Here is an 8632-nt window from a genome sequence, read left to right on the forward strand (position 1 = left end):
TCAAGTGTCTTTCATTTTTACGTGCAAACTTTTTTTTTTCAAACTTCTTTATCTTTTAATGGCTAATTAGTATTCTGACTAGTTCTTACCCTTCTTTAAAAACTTGACTTCTCACAAAAGCTGTTTTAGAATTTAGATGAGCCTAATGGGGTTTTTCAAATATTCACTCAACAAACATTTATTGCTTGCCTGCCATATATATACTTGAGGGTGGGGATGGGCAGAAAGTGAACCTAGAAGGCGTGGTGGTATCCTCTAGGAGTTCTCATCTCATCATGGAAAGACATATACCTGAAAATAGAAAGGACCAAAGTATAATTGAGATGAACTGCTAGGGGAGGTCAGAGAACAAAAGGAAGATCAAAACAGGCTTTCTGGGAGAGATGACCTTGAGACTGGACATGGAGGAACAGCTATATTTTGGGCAGGTGGAGAGGGGCAAATATTAGCCTAGGTGAGAAGAGCAAAATCAGTAGTTTGTAAAATGGCTGGTGAAAGGGAGAGGATGGAATAGGTGTTAGCACTTAGCACTCCAGAGCACAAAAAGACCGTGCAGACCTACAAAAGAGCTAATTATACACATGCACGGAGATGAGCTACAAAAGTGAGAACAAATAGATATAAATAGGTGACTGGAGGAGCAGGCAAAAAGGACTTTAATAACCTTGCTCAAAATCATCTTATGCTGTCAAAATGCCTGTACAGTGTTTGTCATGTACGAGGCGAGGTTGTAAGAAACTGAAGTACATCTCTTAATCCACGAACTATCCTATGAGGTAGGTACTATTAATAGTACCATTTAACAGGTGAGGAATGAGGCAGAGAGGTGAAGTGACTTTTCCCCAGAATTGCCTGGCCAGTAATTCCTGAAGCCTAAATTTAAATCCCAGCAGTCATTTCCATTGTCTGTGCTCTTATCCAACTAATGATCTCTAACATGCTTTCTGGTCTTTGCTGAAATCGGTGATTTTCAAGTTGGACCACATTCCTGACAACTCAATTATGTAAGTTCCTTTCAGTGTTATTCTCCTCCGTCCCCAGTTTTAGAAGAAACATAAATGTGACCACAACAGATGTTTTTTGAACATCTGCTCTGTACAGAAACTGCTAGGTTCTGGGCATGTTGCAGGGAAGGAAAAGGGAACAAGATTTGCCCTTGCGATGAGTCTAAGAGAATGATACGTACTTAGGTTTCAGTTGCTATTGCTGCTCCAAATCTGCTCAACTTAAAATAATCGTTCTCACTCATGCTTTTGCAGGTTGGCTGACAGGCTTGGCTGGATGACTGCTTCAAGCTGGAGATCTGGCTGAGCTTGACTGCTTGCCATGAGTTGAGCTCGGGTCTGCTCCATCTGTGTTCTTCGGACTTGGACTAGACTGCAGAAGTTGTCCAGAAGTTCTCAGTGATGATGACAAAAGCACAAGAAGGCAAGCCTAATCACACAAACACAGTTTATGCTTCTGCATGCGTCACATGTGCTAATACTCCACTGGCCAGAGCAAGTCACATGGCCAACCCCAGCCTCAGTGGAATGGGGCCATTTGGCTCTGCCCACTGGGGAGGGATAGTTTGAGTTCAGTTCCCACAATTCACTTAGCCCTGAAATGATGAGTCAACCAGTCTGTCATTGTTTGCAATTTGTCCATGGGCATTCTTGGTAGTCTTTTGTTTTCTGGATCCTTCCTTTCTTGTGGTCCCCCTTCTGGTGGTATAGGTGGTTCAGATATAAAACTGGGTAGCAAAACTTTATTTTGAATTGTAAAGTTTTTGACAGTGCAGAACTGATCGGTTAGGTGTTGGATTTGCCCATTTCCAGAGGTGGAGAAGTCAACTCTTTGCCTACCTAAAACTCCAGAAGAATGTAGTACCAGTCCCCTTTTGGATCTTAACTGTGACCATCCCTTTCAAACCAGAGCCCAGTCTAATGGAAGATAGAAAGTAAAGCTTGGCTAAGTGACTTACTTTTAAGGCAAAAAAAAAAAAACAAAAACTAGTGTATAAAGTGCTCCACTCTATCTAGATCATTTCTCCATCTCACCCTCTCCAGCACTTGTGTAAGTCTCCATTTCTCCACTTCATTTTTCTTTTTTGTGTTCTCATTTCTTTACGGTTATTTTACTCTCTTGCACTTAAGACTTTTAGTGGTCTTCTCTCTTAAATTAGGACTGAAATACAGGCTCAAGTGCTATTTCCTTAATTAGAAAAGCCAGTAGTTTAATCTTAAAATATTTTCTTTTCTTTACCATTCTCTAAACTTTAAGAAAAACTGCATTTTCACTTTTTTTTTAATATTTGTTTATTTTTGAGAGAGACAGAGTGTGAATGGGGGAGGGGCAGAGAGAGAGGGAGACACAGAATCCGAAGCAGGCTCCAGGCTCTGAGCTGTCAGGACAGAGCCCGACGTGGGGCTCAAACTGACGAACTCATGAGCTCATGAACTCATGAGATCATGACCTGAGCCAAAGTCAGACATTGAACTGACTGAGCCACCCAGGCGCCCCACATTTTTACTTTTAAGGCCTATTTAGCCCTTTAGCAAACACTTCTTAAGTACATATACTGTGACAAATACTGTTTAAATACTGGAGCAGTACCAGGGATACAATAATAAACCTGGTGAGGTCACTGCCATCAAGAAGCTCATGTTTTAGTTGGGGAGACAGTCAAGAAAGATGACAGAACGTGATTACTCTGTAAAGAAGGATTTGTGAGAATAACTGGATAGGAGGGAGAGGTCCTTGAGGATAAAGAATGCTTTGCCATTTGTGCACCAGGGGATTACACAAAAATTCTGATGTGAGACACAGATTTTGCTGAGAAAGTGGAAGAATGTTGAAGTAACAAAATAATAAAAGCAGGAAAGGATAGATTGAGAGGGTGAGCTAATCCACAAAAGTAAACCAGGGGATTCTGCTGAGGCTAACTGACCCAAAAGCATGTCATAGGTCAACCTAGGGATCGATTATCATTTGATCTGGGTTGATTGAAAGTGTTTCTTAGATGCCTGCTGGGTCAACCTTCCCCAGTCCATGGCATGTAACTTGCTTCACCTTCCAACTAAAAATGAAGATGGCACAATGCTTAAGGTTGGACAGGTTAGCACTAAGCTCTCAAACTTGAACTCTATGCTAATGTGATAGTTGGCCACCCCCCTCCCCCCCCACCACCACCACCAAAATGGGAAGTTCATTTCTGGCACCCAAAATAATAGCGGGTGCTATGAGTAACACTGTCTCAGACCTAGTAGAAATAATCAAAGTGCATTTTTTATGTTGATAGGTAAGTTTTTTACATGTCCTGCTTCTTGTATAACCTGCTTTTGAGCCCTTATGTCTGCCACAAAGATGACAGGACCCAGCACACAGGAGAGAAAAGTAGCTTGTGGTTCTGACATTCATGGTAAGAAATGCTGAAATCTGAGAAAATGTGAATGAGGAGAATTCAAGGGATAGGAGATTCTGTTGAAGGCATTTGTCTCAGTCCACCTCTAGGTAGCAATAAATGTGTAGGCATGGGAAGAAGTCTGTCAATTGCCTGCAGTTAGGCAACTAATAGGATTAGACACTAAGTGGTCAAATAGCTTTTACTAACTGATGTCAGTGAAAATGGCAGAGGAAGGACCTGTAAGAACAGTGACCGTTGTGACATTTTAACTTGCTCTAATGCCATTCCTCATTCCAGCCCTGCAGTAGCAGATGGCTAACAGTCCACATTCCCAATGCAGTCTATTAGTCACCAGAGAGAACAAAACAAAGCTAGAGCTCTTTTGAAGCCTCATTCCCAAAGAGATGCCATTGTTTGGCCTGCCTGATGGTTTCCTGGAATACCTCATTTATAAGGCTGTCTGTAGTTGAACTAACTCAGAGTGGACCCAGTGTAAAAAGTACTCTCATTGGAGGGGTGTTTGTTAAAAACATTTATAGGCAAGACTCTTAATGTTGCACTTGCCTTAGGTGATTGATAAGAGCTGAGTCAAGCAAATAGACTAACCAAAGAGTTGAAAAGGAAAAGCCGAGGGAATCGATATCCACAGGAGCTTTGAAAAGCTCTTACATAGTTCTAGGAATCTACAATGTTATATGCACACACGGGGCTGTTGCCACCTGTGAAAGACCTAAGGCCACCCTAAGCTCTCACCTGTGGCTAATTTTGAGGCTGTGCAAACAAGTGGAAGCTAGTTTTCAACTGCTAGGCTGTTAGGAAGGCATACCTTAACACATACACACGCAGCCCCTTGGCAAAAACTGGGAAATTTTATGTTGTTGTTGTTATGGGGGTTTGAGGAAATGTCTAATCATTAGCCAGCTGCTAAGCTGAGTAAAAAATTTCATTGACCACACATGGCAAAATATGCAGACTTTACAGAATTTGTTATTCTATTCATTCAGAATTCTGTAACAAGTAGCAATGACAGCAAATCTGGGGAGGGAGATGAATCTGATTTCCAGAACTGTGTTATATTATTTAAAATGTCTAATTTTCAACAAAAGGTTTTGATACGTACAAAAGCTATGTATGGCCCATACACAGGAAAAACAATCAGTAGAAACTGTCCTTCTTCAAGGACATAGGGCTTACCAGACAAAGACCTTAAATTATGTTCAAGGAGCTAAAGGAAGCCATGTCTAAAAAATTAAATGAAAGTATTTTTGAATGCCTCACTAAATAAAGATATCAATAAATTATTTAGAAATTATATTTTAAAAAGCAAATGGAAACCTTTGATTTGGAAAGTACAATAAATAGCTGAAATAGAGGGTCTCAATGTTAGATTTCAGTAGGCAGAAGAAAAAATCAGTGAGCTTGAAAATATGTCCATTGTGAGTAGCCAGCCTAAGGAATGTATGTTGGAGGTGGGAGAGGCTCACAGAGAGACCTGTGTGACATAATCAGACATACCAGCATACACATAAGGGAAAGCCTGGAAGGAGAAGAGAAAGGGGGACAGAAAGAATATTTGAAGACCTATGACTGAAAACTGACCAAGTTTGAAAAATGTTAATGTACGAATTCAAAAAGCTCAACATCAGGGGCTGCCTGGGTGACTCAGTTAAACATCTGACTCTTGATTTCAGCTCAGGTCATGATCCCATGGTTCATGGGATCCAGCCCCGCATCGGGCTCCATGTTGAGCATGGAGCCTGCTTGAGATTCTCTCCATCTCTCTCCCCTCTCTCTGCCCCTTCGCCACTCACACTCTCTCTCTCAAAATAAATAAACTTCAAAACCAAAAACAAAACAAACAAAAAAACCCTCAACACCAGGGTGACTGGGTGGATCAGTCATTTAAGCTTCCAACTGTTGATTTCAGCTCAGGTCATGATCTCATGGTTGTGAGGTTGAACCCCATGTCGGCCCTACACTGGGCATGGAGCCTGCTTAAGATTCTCTCTCTCCCTCTTCCTCTTCCCCTCCCCCTCCCCTGCTCACACACACACTCTAAATAAATAAAATCTTTAAAAAAAAAAAAAAAAAAGTTCAACACCAAAGAGAATAAATTCAAAGAGATCTAATGTACGCACGTTATAAGCAAACTATCAAAAGACAAAAAAGAACCTTCAAAGCAGAAAGAAACAACTATCACCATGTACAAGGAATCCTAAATAAAATTGACAGCTAGTTTCTCATCAGAGTCCAGTGGAGATCAGAAGGTAGTAGGTTTGACCTATTCAAGGTGCTGAAAGAAAAATGATATCAATCAAGAATTCTTTATCCAGGACAATTACCCTTCAAAAATGAAGGACAAATTAAGACATTCTCAGAATAACCAAAACTGAGAGAACTTGTCACTAGCAGACCTGCCCTACAAGAAATACTAAAGGGAGTCCTTCAGACTGACGAGAGAACATTAGACAATAACTCAAATGCACATGAAGAAATAAAGAGCAGCAGTAAAGGTAACAGCAAAGTAAATTTAAAGGACAATATGTAAATGTATTTCTGTAACTCTTTTTTACTCCTGTCTGATTTAAAAGACAGCTGCATGGGGTGCCTGGGTGGCTCAGTCGGTTAAGCATCTGACTTTAGCTCAGGTCATGATCTCATGGTTTGTGGGTTCGAGCCCCACATTGGGCTCTGTGCTGACAGCTCGGAGCCTGGAGCCTGTTTCAGATTCTGTGTCTCCCTCTCTCTCTTCGCCCCTCCCCTGCTTGTGCTCTTTCTCTCTCTCAGAAATAAATATTTAAAAATAAATAAAAAATAAAAGCTGCAATTACAAATTACATTGATAAGGACCATGTGTGCATAAAAATGTAATTTATGACAGCACAAAGGTACAGGAAATAGAGCTACATAGGAGAAAAGATTTTGTATAGCATTGAAATTTCGTTTTATTAATCTGAACTAGATTGATACAAATTAAGGTGTTAATTGTAATCCCCAGGACAAACACTGAGAAAATAACTATAAAATATAGAAGAAATGACAATGAGAATTAAAATGGTACCCTAGAAAATATCTAACACAAAATAAGCCAGGAATGGAGGACTAGAGAAATAAAAAAGATATGGCAGATAGAAAACAAACAGCAGATGTAAATTTTACCTTATCAGTAATTATATTAAATGTAAGTAGATTAAACTCTATAATTACAAGATAGAGATTAATAGAATGAATATAAGATATCAATTATACGCGGCCTAGAAGAGACACGCTTTACATTCAGTGACACAAGTTGAAAGTAAGAAGATGATAAAATAAACAACCATGTAAACAGCAACCAAAAGGGCTGGTAGTGACTGTACTCCTAAATAACTAATGGGTCAAGAAATAAATTAGAAAATATCTGAGATAAATGAAAACAAAAGTACCACATTCCAAAACTTATGAGATGCAGTGAAAGCAGTGCTTAGAGGGAAATCTAGCTGTAAACAGTAAAAAGAAAGAAAGGTCTCAATTCTGTAACCTAATCTTTGACCTTAAAAAAAACTAGAAAAAAGAAGTGCAGACTAAACCCAAAGCAAGCAGAAGAAAGGAAATAATAAATATATTATAGCCGAAATAAAGTAGAGATTCAAAACACATTAGAGAAAAACCAACAAAACAAAATTGTTCCTTTGAAAAGATCAACACAGTGGATAAATCTGTGGTTAGAATGACCAAGAAGAAAAAAATACTCACTGAAGTCAGGAATGAAGAGGGGGCATTCTACTGACTTCATAAAAATAAACAGAATTATAAAAGAATAAATAACACAAATTATTACATACCAACACATTTGCTAACCTAGACAAAATGGACACATTTTTAGAAAGACAAATTATCAAAACGGTTTCAGGAAGATAACAGAAAATCTGAGTAGACCATAGCAAGTAAAGACGTCGAATTAGTAACAAAATATTTCAAAAAGAGAAGCTTAGAACCAGAAGACTTCAGTGGTGAGTTCTGCAAAACATATAAAGAATTACCAATCTTTCTTTCAAAAACTTTTTTTTTCTTAAAGGAGTGGAAGGAACACTTCCCAGCTCACTCTATGTGGTTGATTTTAACCTGATACCAAATCAAACCAAAGTATCACAAGAAAAGAACACCACGGACCGATATCCTTTCTGATGATAGATGTAAAAAATCCTTAACAAAATCCTATCAAACTGAACCCATCACTATCTAGAAAGCATTGTACACCAGGGATATCTCTTACGAATACAGATGTAAAAATCACACACAAAATACTATCAAATAGAATCCATCAATCCATAAGAAATAATTATACACCTTGACCAAGTGGGATTTATCCAAGGAATGCCAGGTAGTTTCAACATACAAAACTAAGTCAATGAAGTACATAATATGTTATCAATACAATAAAGGCGAGGAGGCACTAGATTGTCTCTATTGATGGAAAAAATCATTTGACAAAAATTCAACTTCTCAATGGTAACAACAGAAGAATAGGGAAAACTTACCTGATAAAGAGCATCTATGAAAAACCCACAGCCAATATCATACTTCATGATGAACAACTGAAAACTTACCATCTAAGATCAGGAACAAGACCAAGATGTCCACTCTCATGACATGTATTGAACATTGGACTAGAGGTTCAGGCCAGAGCAATTAGGAAAAAAAAAAGATACCCACATGGAAAAGGAAGTTAAACTATTTGTAGGTTACATGATCTTGTATATAGAAAGTCCTAAGGAGTCCACCAAAAAAGTGTTACTGCTGATAAATTTGGCAAGATTGCTGGATACAAAAATCAGTCGTGTTTGGGGGCACCTGGGTGTCTCAGTCAGTTGAGTGTCTGACTTTGGCTCAAGTCATAATCTTGTGGTTCATGTGTTCAGCCCCACATCAGGCTTGCTGCTCTCGCCCTGTCAGCACAGAGCCTGTTTCAGATTTTCTGTCCCCCACCTCTGCCCCTCCCCTGCTCGTGCCCTCTCAGAAAAATAAAACATTTTTAAAAATCAATTGCATTTTTATACACTTGGCAATGAACAATCCAAAAATGAAATGAAAATTCCATTTATAATAGCATCCACAAAAGTAAAGAATACTTGGAAATAAATTTAACAAAAGAGGTATAAGAGTTGTACCCAAAAAATATAAAACCTCGCTGAAAGAAAGTAAAGAATACCTAAATAAATGGAAAGACATCCTGTATTCATGAATTGGAAGACTTAATGTTAGAAT

The 8632-nt window shown here is 38.8% G+C and overlaps 1 long non-coding RNA gene across 1 annotated transcript; it reads right to left on the reverse strand.

Moving 5' to 3' along the window:
- Positions 1–14: 14 nt before the first annotated feature.
- Positions 15–8241, reverse strand: LOC125175583 (uncharacterized). Its single transcript, XR_007155885.1, has 3 exons — positions 7975–8241; positions 1187–1434; positions 15–291 (listed from the first exon to the last, which is right to left on the reverse strand). It is a non-coding gene; the product is annotated as an uncharacterized LOC125175583 (long non-coding RNA).
- Between the last annotated feature and the right edge of the window lie 391 nt (positions 8242–8632).

This window comes from Prionailurus viverrinus, chromosome C2, assembly GCF_022837055.1.
Source record: "Prionailurus viverrinus isolate Anna chromosome C2, UM_Priviv_1.0, whole genome shotgun sequence".
NCBI lineage: Eukaryota > Metazoa > Chordata > Mammalia > Carnivora > Felidae > Prionailurus > Prionailurus viverrinus.